This window comes from Palaemon carinicauda, chromosome 28 (assembly GCF_036898095.1).
Source record: "Palaemon carinicauda isolate YSFRI2023 chromosome 28, ASM3689809v2, whole genome shotgun sequence".
Taxonomy (NCBI): domain Eukaryota; kingdom Metazoa; phylum Arthropoda; class Malacostraca; order Decapoda; family Palaemonidae; genus Palaemon; species Palaemon carinicauda.
This window is the reverse complement of record NC_090752.1, coordinates 97,669,157-97,681,656: the sequence shown is the minus strand read 5'-3', so window position 1 is coordinate 97,681,656 and position 12,500 is coordinate 97,669,157. Positions and strand designations below refer to the sequence as shown.

The following is a 12,500-nucleotide window of genomic DNA, read 5'->3' as shown; positions in this document are numbered from 1 at the left end:
ACTAGATTGATTTCTTTGGCCCTAAGTGTTTCTTGTTCCTGGAATTTTTTTTTCTCATGCCCCATGGAAGTCACTCCCCCCCCCCCCAACTTCTCATGTCTTCTTCGAAAATCTAAATGAGATTCCACCCCTTACCAAAATTCTGCTCTCCTGAGAGACCCCAATCTGCAACCCTTCTAGAAACGCGAAGGAAACCCGATTCTTTTAATAATTCTTGTCTATCTCAGAGATCAATTTCCCCAAGTCCCCAAATTTGCCCTCCTTGGAAGAGCCCCCTTCTCCAACTGCTCTCCTATGTGTCTTAATTTGTTCCATCATCAGCCCTTCTTATTCTATCCAATTAAACCCCCTTCCAAACAATCATGTACAATTGGACACAGGAATTCCTGGCACACTTTGTTACAAGGAATTGCACCCTTTCACGCCCTTACGCGCGACAAGTAGCCAGAGTACTGTAGGGGGAGATGGCAAGAGTCGTGGGTGGGGCTAAATACAGAAACTCGTCGCACAGTAAGGGTGTGACAGTGTACACTTCCTCAGAGGGAGGTGCCAGGAAATCTTGTGTCCAACTGCACATGCGCAGAGGTCTCTTTCGTAGACATCTGATGTCAGTCCTAAAATATTCCATTACCTCTCTCCCTTCAGTTCCTCCCTCCCCCTCCAACTGGTCCTCCTTATGCATATCTCCTTCCCCAGAGCCCATTATGAGTCTCTGGAAATTCCTCCTTTATTGCAGATATTCGGAATACTTTCACTGTCTTCATATGGCTTTGTTTGGGAATCTGATAATGGGTTTTATCACTTTTAACCAGGGTTTTTTTTTTTTTTAATTTATCGATTGTTATTGATGATTAAGTACTGTACATTCAGGTTGCTTACTTATTTTCGTTCATCAGGTATGCTGTTGTTTATGGAAGTACATACCGGTAGCATTTTTGCAGATGGTAATAATGACGATAAAAATAACAGTATTGATTGCAAGTTAGCATGGCTATAGGCAAAGCTACTTTTAGATGAAAGTCAGTGCTTGGTGATTCTTTTATTTGGATAAGTAGATTTGCATAAACACTTTCATAATAGACAAATCTATTGATGTAAGCATTAATAATGTTCTTGAAATGATTAATGTCCAGAAACCTTTTGTTTATTGTTGAGGAACCGTATCGACGTTATGAATTCAGGTAAGGTAATTTTAGTTATCTATAAATGCTATAGAAATAATATCTAACCCTGTCTTGGGTATGTACACATACTGTACATACAGTTACATATTTGCTCAAATAAAGTATGACCTCATTACTATATGAGTCCTACGACAACGAATGGAAGACTTTGAAAAGAAAAATAAAGAGATATCCTTCAGTATCTCCGTTTCGAAAAGAGACGTCTGACTCACGTTCGAGATTCCCGAAAACTTCATTAACCTTCATCTAAAATTTATGGAGTCATCTGGGGACAATGACCCACTTCACTTCAGCTGCGTTTTCGAAGAAATATCTCCTGCTTTTCCAACCCCCAGATGAATTGGTGCACTTCAACTCGTTCTTATTAGTTAGTTTCCCGTGGGAGACATTTTCTCGCTAATCCCACCTTTTGTGTTATGGTTTAGGAGAGTGAAACGAAGAATATATATATATATATATATATATATATATATATATATATATATATATATATATATATATATATATATATATATATACACACACACACCAAACTTTTAACTGGGCTCCACAAGTCACTAGAGTTGAAAGACCCAGGCCTACATGGCTTAGTACTATGAAGCGTGAAGTAGATGATGAATTGATAAGTATTCATTTAAGAGATCAAGTTAAACACGACTGGCGAGATATAATCGAGGCTCTTTTCGTCAATAGGCGTGATTTATATATATATATATATATATATATATATATATATATATATATATATATATATATATATATATATATATATATATATGTATATATATATATGTATATTTATATGAAATTAGCTGACCTAGTGTATGCTGATGATGCTCTACTTATTAGTAGAACACCACAGGACTTGCAAAGCTTACTCACCAGAATGCATGAAATATCACATGATGTTGGAGTCAAGATAAATAAAAGAAAGTCAAGAGTTGATGAGAACGGAATATGCAGTGGAAGATGAAATATCATTCTAAGGAGAAAGGATGAATGAGGTAGAATCATTCAATTATTTAGGAAATATGATCTCCAATAGTGTCATTAGATTGAAAAAAGCAAGTCAGACAATGGGTAGGTTAAGTAAGATTTGGAAATCAAATCGCCTGAAATTACGTATAAAAACCGAGCTATATATCAGTTTAGTGAGATCGGTGTTACTCTATGGATACGAGTCTGGTATGTCAATGAAACAGTCTCCAACAGATTTAGTAGATTTGAGAAACAAAGCCCCCAGAAGAATATTGGGAGTTAAATGGCAAGACAGAATTAGAAATGAAACTATAAGAGATTTCTCGATTGCCATATGTGGATAAAGGTAGTAGGTTGACCAGGGCACCAGCCTCCCGTATAGATACTACTGCTAGAGAGTTATTGGGTCCTTTGACTGGCCAGACAGTACTATATTGGATCCTTCTCTCTGGTTACGGTTAACATTCTTTTTGCCTACGCATACACCGAATAGTCTGGCTTATTCTTTACAGATTCTCCTCTGTCCTCATACACCTGACAACACTGTGATTATCAAATAATTCTTCTTCGCCCAAGGGGTTAACTATTGCACTGTAATTGTTCAGTGGCTACTTTCTCTTGGTAAAGGTAAAAGAGACTCTTTAGCTATGATCAGCAGCTCTTCTAGGAGAAGGACACTTCAAAATCAAACCATTGTTCTCTAGTCTTGCGTAGTGCCATAAACCTCTGTACCATGGTCTTACAATGTCTTGGGATAGAGATATCTTGATTCAGGGTACACTCGGGCATACTGTTCTATCTTATTTCTCTTCCTCAGGTTTTGTTAAAGTTTCTATAATTTCTTTAAGAAATACTTATTTCAATGTTGTTTCTGTTCTTAAGATATTTTATTTTTCCTTGTTTCCTTTCCACACTGGGCTATATTCCCTGTTGGAGCCCATGGGCTTATAGCATTCTGCTTTTCCAAGTAATTCTGCTTTTCCAATTAATTCTGCTTTTCCAATTAGGGTTGTAGCCTAGCAAGTTATAGTAATAATAATAATCATGAGGGGTAGATGGCGATGGTTTGGGCATGCTTTTCGTACTCCCTTAGAGAAATTAGTTCACCAAACGTTTAGCCGGGCTCTACAAGGCACTAGAAGAGTTGGAAGTCCCAGGCCTACATGGCTGAGCGCTATAAAGTGGGAGATGATGAGTGAGCAGTATTGAATTAAAAGCTCAAGATAGAACCGGCTGGCGAAATCTAAGGGAGGTCCTTTGCGTCAATAGGCGTAGGAGGATATGATGATGATATATACAGTACGTATTTACAGTATATATATATATATATATATATATATATATATATATATATATATATATATATATATATATATATATATATATATATATATATATATATATATATAATTATTTATTTATTCAGTGTAGATTTTCAATTTCTTACTTATATCTTGTCCACCTACTACAAAATTAATTATATTATTGTCCTTGGTTTTTAGGGTTTTTCCTGGTCTCGCGAGAGAGGTATTGTTTTTACCAAATAGCTTTTTGTTTCTCTGAAGTAATTTGATACGAAGTGCATTTAGTTGAAAAAGATCTCTCTCTCTCTCTCTCTCTCTCTCTCTCTCTCTCTCTCTCTCTCTCTCTCTCTCAACATTAGTTTGAAATGATATTCCAAGTATAGAACATGAACTTGCCTTGAGCATTCTGTGCCTTTGAAAAAAGCTCTCTCTCTCTCTCTCTCTCTCTCTCTCTCTCTCTCTCTCTCTCTCTCTCTCTCTCTCTCTCTCTCTCTCTCTTTTATAAGCTTTGGCATCCATTTCCACCATGACAAAAAAGTTTAAGGTGTTATCTATATTTGGTTTCAAATCTACTTTGAGTGGTAGATGAAAAAAGAAATTAGTTCTGCTCCACATCATGTTTCTGTTAATGCTTGGTTTAGAAGTTAATGAATTAAATTAGATTTTTTTACAATTTAAAAACATAATTTACTACTTACATTTGATTTCAAATTGACTTTGAGTGGTAGATGAGAAGAGAAATTACCTCCTCTCTACCTTGTTTCTATTAATGCTCTATTTAGAAGTTAATAAATTAGATTTTTTTTGTACAATCTGAAAACATAATTTACAATTTAAAGCGAAAACATGGAGATACACCTTTGGCAGAATAACCAAATGTGTTTGCAAGCAAAATTATTTGGTGTGGTCGAGTTCGACATGAGTTCATAGTAAAGTTGGTTTTCGTGAAGTGAGATACTTCATCTCACGTCTTCTATCTTGACAGGTGATTCAAAGGCAGCCCGTCCACTGAATGGTGCTTCATTTAAGGGTTTTATTGTTATTCTGACTTCTTCAACAAGGTTTCTCTTTGCTGATCTTATTTCGGTCAGCGTTCCACTGAACTCCAAAGGGATTGTCTCCTTGTTTCAGATGATTTTGGCAACGCCCGTCTCAACAACTATCACAATCATGATCCGCTGACTATGTCTGTCCTTGTAATGATGAGCTTTGGCATATTCTTCTTCTTTTGTCTTTTTCTGATTTACATATCCTTTCACAAACAGGAAATCTATCGCCTTTTTAGGGGTATAGCTGCAATACCTTTCTTCTTCCATGTTTGTTGTTTGCATTTTCGTCCCATTAATGTGATCGTTGTATGTATGTATGTATGTATTTATGTATGTGTGAAGCTTCCTATAATTAATTTTGAATTGAAGCTTCTTTAAGTAAACATGAATTAGAGCTATTTCTATTGTTCACAGAGTTAGAAATTTCTTAGTAGAGAAAATATGGCAAATTCTCAGAATTTTGGGATATGCATAGCACCGTGTCACGTACACAAGTGTGTGTGTGTGTGTGTGTGTGTGTGTGTATACATATTATTTATTTATTTATTTATTTATATATATATATATATATATATATATATATATATATATATATATATATATATATATATATATACATATATACAGAGAGAGAGAGAGAGAGAGAGAGAGAGAGAGAGAGAGAGAGAGAGAGAGAGAGAGAGAGAGAGAGAGAGAGAGAGAGGTTTTACTCCAGTGGGACAAGGATTACCCTGTCGAGGCCCTCCCCTTTTGATGATATAAAAGCGGTATGACGGAGCTAGACACACTCACGTCTGCTTTCTTCTCTCTTCCCATCTCTACTCTTAACTAAGGTACCCAATTATCTGTTTAGGTGAGCTGAAACATTCTCAATATATATATTAACGCCCATCAGTTGCCCTCTTCCAGTCAGAGACTCGAACACAGGTCTTTAGCCTGCCGATAATTCCACAGAGAGAGAGAGAGAGAGAGAGAGAGAGAGAGAGAGAGAGAGAGAGAGAGAGAGAGATTATGAAGTTTTATACAACCAAATAAGTAAAGAAAGTGTTATTTTTATCATAAAGGAAGAATAAAACCAGGGATGCAAATGAGTTGCCTATTTTTCATCTTTTTCTCATCTGAATTTTGGGATCTGAAAGTCTGATCTCTCTATAATGAATCTTCGCCTAAAGTCATTCTGAAGGAGGCTTTATTCATGAAGCTGCCCGACGTTTTTCGAGCTCAAAGAGCCATGAAACGAAGGACATTGAAATGTGGGAAAAAAGAGAAAAAGTCATCACCAGCGTCAATAAATCCTCAAATCTCGAAGCGCGATCAGATGACCTGGAGGGCGGTAAAAAAGGGACTTCAACATTCATATATCGAACAATTCACCACAACCACTCAAGTTTCTTAAGATGGTGGTGTCATTATTATTATTATTATTATTATTATTATTATTATTATTATTATTATTATTATTTGAGTCTTAATTGAAAAAAACTTCAAATTATTAATTTGAATATTTAAGTATTGATACATTTGGCATACAGAAGTGTCGCTAATTGCCCCTTTGCTTTTAGATAGTAACTACTATACAGTAGTTATATCCAGTTATATCTGCCTGCCGTTAACGTCGTTGTGAAGTTTTTTCACACAGCACCAGTCTTCAGCAACCTTACACGGGAGTGAGGAGGAGCTCTCTTTCCCTCTCTTCCATTATTCAAGTGGATTTTAGGATGTATACACACGCTTGATTAACTATTATGGATTTTTCCTCTACCATGGAAATAATTGCACACTAATTCATCGAGGATGGGATCCGGACGCTGCTTAACGATGATCGTCTGTTAAATGATTTTTTCCACACTCGCCAGAACTGATATCGCAACAGGGTAAGCATAAGGGGCTTTAATGCTTGTTCTTGCGTTACATATTCTATATGCCAGTGTTTTTGAGAATAATTTAAAGTATTTTAATTAATTAAATTCTTACTAGATTGAACCTGTGATTTCTGTGCAGTCTATAAATTTATTTAAGTATTTGACAACTCGTTAAATTTTGGTAGTTGTTTTACTGATAATTTGAGAGCTGTTGTGATTTAGTGGTGATTTGAGCAAATATTTACGTGAGTGATTTCGTGATTAGTTAATTGCTGTTTTCGGTGATTCATTGGTTTCAAGATTTTGATTTATATGAAAATTGTAGATTTTAGTCAGGCGATTACAGTAATTGATATTTTGATTAGTGTTGAATTTTTGTTGATTTATTGTTACTTTTAGTTAGTGTTGTATTTATTGTTCTGATTTTTCCCGTGGTTGATTCTCCTTTACTTTGTATTTTTTAGCGGATGAGTGAAAGGAAGAAGGTTAAGCCCTCGCAGTTGTGAACCTTAAAATCTCTTATAATAGTGCATTTCGAAGACTCGTTTACGTCATTCCACCACCAGCTGCTACAGTGATATTTATATAATTTTAAATTATGTATTCATAAATGTCTACCATTTAAATTTAAATTTATTAAATATTTGAAATGCATTATTTCCATCTCTACCTTTTCACTTAAAAATGCAAGGTTTAATAATATGATCGTGGTCATTACATATTTATTTTATATTTACATATGTAGACCACCCCCCATTTTTTCCGCTTGGTCCTTCGAACTTTTGGATTAATATTTTTTAAGCACTGGTGTGGAATGTTGGTCGTGTCTAGTTGGGCGGTGTCCGGGTCCCCCTCCTCTCGCGTTGTACGTATTAGTTTTTCATTTGAAAGTTGATTTATTTGAGGTGTATTGTCTGTTAGTTAAAGATGACGGAATCGGAAAAGCGTGAACGTACTACTATACGCCGTAAGGTTAGTGTATTGTATACTAAATTGTGTAATGCTGTTGATTCTTTAGATAAAGCTGAATTACAAACAGAATTGAGTTTTCTGAGTGATTACAGTCAAAGATTGCAGACCTTGGATGATTTGATCTTGACTAAAGTTAGACTGGACTCCTTAGTTCCGCAGGAGGATTTGGATAGGCAGGATTCTGAATGTGAGGAATATCATCGTAAAATTAAATTACTGTCAAACAAAATGCAATCTCGACTTGATAATCTCTCCGTACAGATTGATAATAAAACTCCTTGCAGAACTAAAATTGATTTGCCCAAGTTGAATTTGCCTCAGTATTATGCAGATTCTAAGGAAGATAAATTTACATGTAAGCGATTTTTTGAAGTTTTTGAACACTTGACTGCTCCGTATAATTTAAATGAAGTCGAGAGGTATAATTTACTTGAGCAGCAATGTCATAGTAGAGCAAAGGCTATGATTAGTTCTATAAAGGTGTCCCAGCAAACTTTTGGTCAGGCTAAACAAACTTTGATCGCAGCATTTGCTGATGAAATGCCTCAGAAGTTTGTCCTCATTAAAGAGTTAACTGACTTGAGGTTTGTTTGGGGCAAGGATGATCCATATATTTTTTATGCTCATATTAAGAAGTTGATTGATGCAGTGAAAGATAATGCTATTGATTTGGACACTGTTATGCTTTATTTTGTGTGGTCTTCATTGCCTACTAAATTTCAAGATATCATAGTTGCGATCACAAATAAGTCTCATCCTACTTTAGTTGAGGTCACTGGTAAATTTTTGGAAGCTTGCAGCAGGTATAACGCTCAATTAAACATTAGTAAAGAAAGTCCATGTAAAACCGCAGTGTTGGCTACTAGTTTGAATACTAGTTTAACAAGGAGTTTATGTATGCTTTGTAATGCTAAAGATCACAAAATTGCCAGTTGTACAAAGTACTTGCAAGTATCTGATAAAATAAAGCGATTGAAAGAATTGCACAAGTGCTTTAAATGCTTAAAAGCAGGTCATAATAGTAATGAGTGCAGATTTCAAACGTCAGGTGTATGCTTCAAATGCAACAAGGGTAAACACTGGAGTTTTTTGTGTAGTTCAAAGCCAACAGATTCTAGTAATAGTAAGCAAACTACCACAAAGGTGGTTAATGTTGTCGAGAGTGTTAATGAAATACCATCAACTGTTACAGCATCTAGTCATTTGGATATTGTTGATTCTTTATTACCATTACTAACAGTGACGACTGAATATGATCGTGTTAAAGTGGATACAGTTTTGGATTCGGGTAGCCAGAATTCCTTTATTGAGGAAAGTTTAGCAGATTTTTTGAACTTGAAGGTAGTAGATCCTAAGATACATTTGATTATCAAGGGCATTAATACTAATCAAAAGATTTGTACCAAGTCAGTGAGTTTTCCTTTTAAGATTGGTGATGTAAGTTATGAAATTACTTGTATTTGTATTCCTAAGATTAAAATTCAGATGAAAGCTCCTCATATGTATAAATTAATAGAACTGCTAAGGCAGAATGGTAAAGAGGTTGCTTATGATAAATTCAATGGTGTAAACAGAATTCATGACATTGATGATATAAAGCTACTGATATGTGCAAAGGATTGGCATTGTGTGATGAGCATGGAAAGTGGAGTACTAGGTCAAAAGGACAGACCGACTTCCTTTTACAGAATTAATGATAAACTAATATTAATTGGTTCTATTTCTGACTGGATAAAGAATCTTTCCGATGCAGTAGATACATCTTTGATGTCTCATAGGAAGATTTCTGAAGAAACAAAATCTACTACTTCATACATTGGCACTATGGAGATTGATTCTGATGGATTTGACTATGAAGTGCCAACACTTGATGGAATATATAATTTTGAAAGCCTGCCAGATATAGCAGAGGTTGCGGATTATTCTCAGTTGGGTTATGATTGTAAGATATTCATAAATATGGAAGAAGAGGATTCTATTGAATGTGTTACTAATGAAACTGAGCAAGAAGTGACAGATTTTATTTTATGCAACATTTACAGAGATTCTGAAAAATTTTATGTCGTACCAATTCCTTGGTTGACTAGATATAAAGATCTTCTTGGATCAAATGAGAGACTTGCTTTCAAGGTTCTGTGCAGTCTGAAGAAGAAATACATGAACAGTAATGTTCTAAAGCGAATTGATGAAGTTTTCCAGTCACAAATTGATTTGGGAATCATTGAAAAAGTTGAAGATTTTGAAGAATATAAAAGGAAATTTCCAAAATATTTCTTCATTAGCCACAGTCCTGTAATTAAAGAAGAAAGAGATACTACGAAAGTAAGAGTTATTTACATGGCGAATCTTGCAGAAAAAAGACATGATGGCAGTAAAGGCATTAGTCTGAATCAATGTATTCACCCAGGTTATAACAAGAATTTTAAAATAAGTGATGCATTGACCATGATGAGGTTTGACAAGTTTATACTTGGATTTGATATTTCAAAAGCCTTTCATAGATTGGCCATTGATGATGAGAATTCCTCAAAATTTCTCTTTTATTGGTTTAAGGATGTTGAATCTAGAGATTTTACACCAGTTGTGTATCTCTCAAAGCGAGTAATATTTGGGATGTCTGTTTCTCCATATCTGTTGCAGTGCTGTCTTTATAAAATGCTAATATTGGAGACAGATGGTGATACTGAAGAAATTCAGGAATTGAAAAAAAGAATCTTCCAAGGCAGTTATGTTGATAATTTTCTAATTGGTTGTGCAGATGAAGATGAAGTTGAAATGGTTCACAGGGAAGCCAGTACAATATTTGAGCAGCATAAATTTCCATTGCAGCAGTATGTTACTAATTATTCTCAATTTCAGCGTGACATTGACTGTAAAGTTGGCACAGAGACTCCACAAGAGGTTAAAATTCTTGGCATGTGCTGGGACAGATATAATGATATACTAAAGGCCACATGTGTTAGATTAAATGTTGAAGCCAATACTCCTAGGCAGATTTTGAGTTCAGTAATGAGTATATTTGATTTGAATAATGCTAACTTGCCTGTTTTAAACAGATGTAAGATCTTCCTCAGGCAATTACAGTCTGATTATGTAGATAAATGGGATACTTCTCTTCATGGTGCTCAGCTAAATGAATGGAGAAACATAGCTTCACAATTCAATAATGGTGAAAGGCTAGAGATACCAAGATATATGGGTAGCAGAAAGTCTAATTTTGATATAATTGTAATGAGTGATGCGAGTAAAAACTTTATTGGATGTGTTATTTACTTGCAGGAGAGAGATTCAAAGTTGGTATCCTTCGTATCTGCCCATAATAAGATTCTGAATAAAAATCTGAAAGGGCGAACTATGCCTGTACTCGAACTCACTGCAGTAGAGTATGCATTGCAAAGGGCTTTTGATCTGTATAAAATGCTCACTTCTTGTATTGTGCCTATTGCAGTTAATGACATAATGTTGTTTTCAGATTCTACGATTGCCTTAAGTTGGCTAGCTGATTATGAGAACTTGAGAACAAAGCTTCAAAAGAGAAGTGTATATGTAAATAATAGAATCGCAAATATTGTCGACCTCTGTAAGTCTACACACTCGGTGAAGTTAGCTCACGTAGGATCAAATGAAAATGCTGCAGATTTCACGACTAGATTAGTATCCTTCTCAAAGTTAAGAAACTCTTGTTACTTGACCGGACCCAAGATGTTACGGGAAGATTTAAATTTACTAGAATGGCTTGTAATTCCTAATCCAGGCATGATTAATGATGTGGATATACCGAAGCTGATTGTAAATAAGGCAAGTGTTGAAGATATGTCAGTTGGTACAGTTGTTGATTTAACTAAGTATTCTTCACTTGACAAAGCAATTAAAGTACTAATGAAAGTTAAGCTTTTCATAAACAAATTAAGATTAAGAATAAATTCTAAGAGCCAGCAGTCAATTGCCTTATTAGATGCAAGCTACAAAAAATGCAGTAATGATTTGCTAAAGCTTGATCAACAGAATTGCTTTCCAGATTTACAAGATTTTTTCACTTCAAAACGGAAAGCAAAAAAGTGTATTCCTGAGCTAGTTAGTAGAATGAATGTATTTTGTGACACTGATGGTATTCTTAGAGTAAAATGTAAAATGGGAAAGATGTCTAAAGGTATGATGTCGAGAACTCCAATACTCATTAGTAATAATAGCGATTTCGGTAGAATACTGATAATGGACACTCACGTGAAGTTTAATCACTCGGGTACTTACTATGTGCTACATAAATTGAAACCGGCATTTTTTTTGCTCAAGGGATTTTCAACAGTTAAGAAGGTTGTGAATGAATGTTACCACTGTAAACGTTTTAATAGTAGACCAGTTAAAGTTAATGCTAATGACTATAGAGAGTGGAATGTGAATCCCATAAAGAGGTTTTTTTCTGTATGTTTCATTGATTACTTTGGACCATATTTCACAAGGTATGGAAGTGACAAAGTTAAAACCTATGGGGTAATTTTTAAATGTATTTGGTCTCACATGATTAATGTTGAAATAGTGACTTCAGGTGATTCTAAAGGATTTTTATTGGCTTTTCAAAATCATGTTTACAACTATGGTTTGCCTAACAAAGTATTTTCAGATTCTGGCTCAAATCTTGGTGGTGCATTCACATGGATTGAGGAATGTCTGAAAGCAAGTGAGGTGCAGGAATTCTTCAATCAGAGGGGTGTCGATGTCACTGAATTTTCACAGTATCCTCGTGGTTCTCTGAATCGTGGTATTGGAGGTATCATAGAGTCCGGAGTTGGTCTGGTAAGAAAGTTAATACAGGGAGCAATCCATAATAATATTCTAGATTTTCTGGAATTTTCTCATGTAATTAAACAATGCATATGTTACGCTAATAAGAAACCCATTTCTGAACTTGGCGCATTAAGGGAACAGAATGTGAATGATGATTTTCAGGTGCTATCACCAGAGTTTTTGAAATTTGGATATGATACACAGGTTATGGAATGTATATATCACGAAGGTCAACTTGATGATTATGACTCTTCTGACTTGGGTAAGGACTTTCGGCGTTTAATTCATATTAAAGAGAAATTGCGTAATAGTTATCACAATGAATTTTTATTTGGATTGCAAGATCAGGCAACTAAATACAGAGGT

At 35.0% G+C, this 12,500-nt stretch overlaps 1 long non-coding RNA gene across 1 annotated transcript in view; it reads left to right on the top strand.

Moving 5' to 3' along the window:
* The first annotated feature begins 5,992 nt into the window (after positions 1-5,992).
* LOC137621685 (uncharacterized) overlaps positions 5,993-12,500 on the top strand; it is a 7,918-nt gene continuing 1,410 nt past the window's right edge. The window contains exon 1 of the long non-coding RNA XR_011040304.1: positions 5,993-6,389. This is a non-coding gene — a long non-coding RNA (uncharacterized lncRNA). The remainder of the gene's footprint in view (positions 6,390-12,500) is intronic.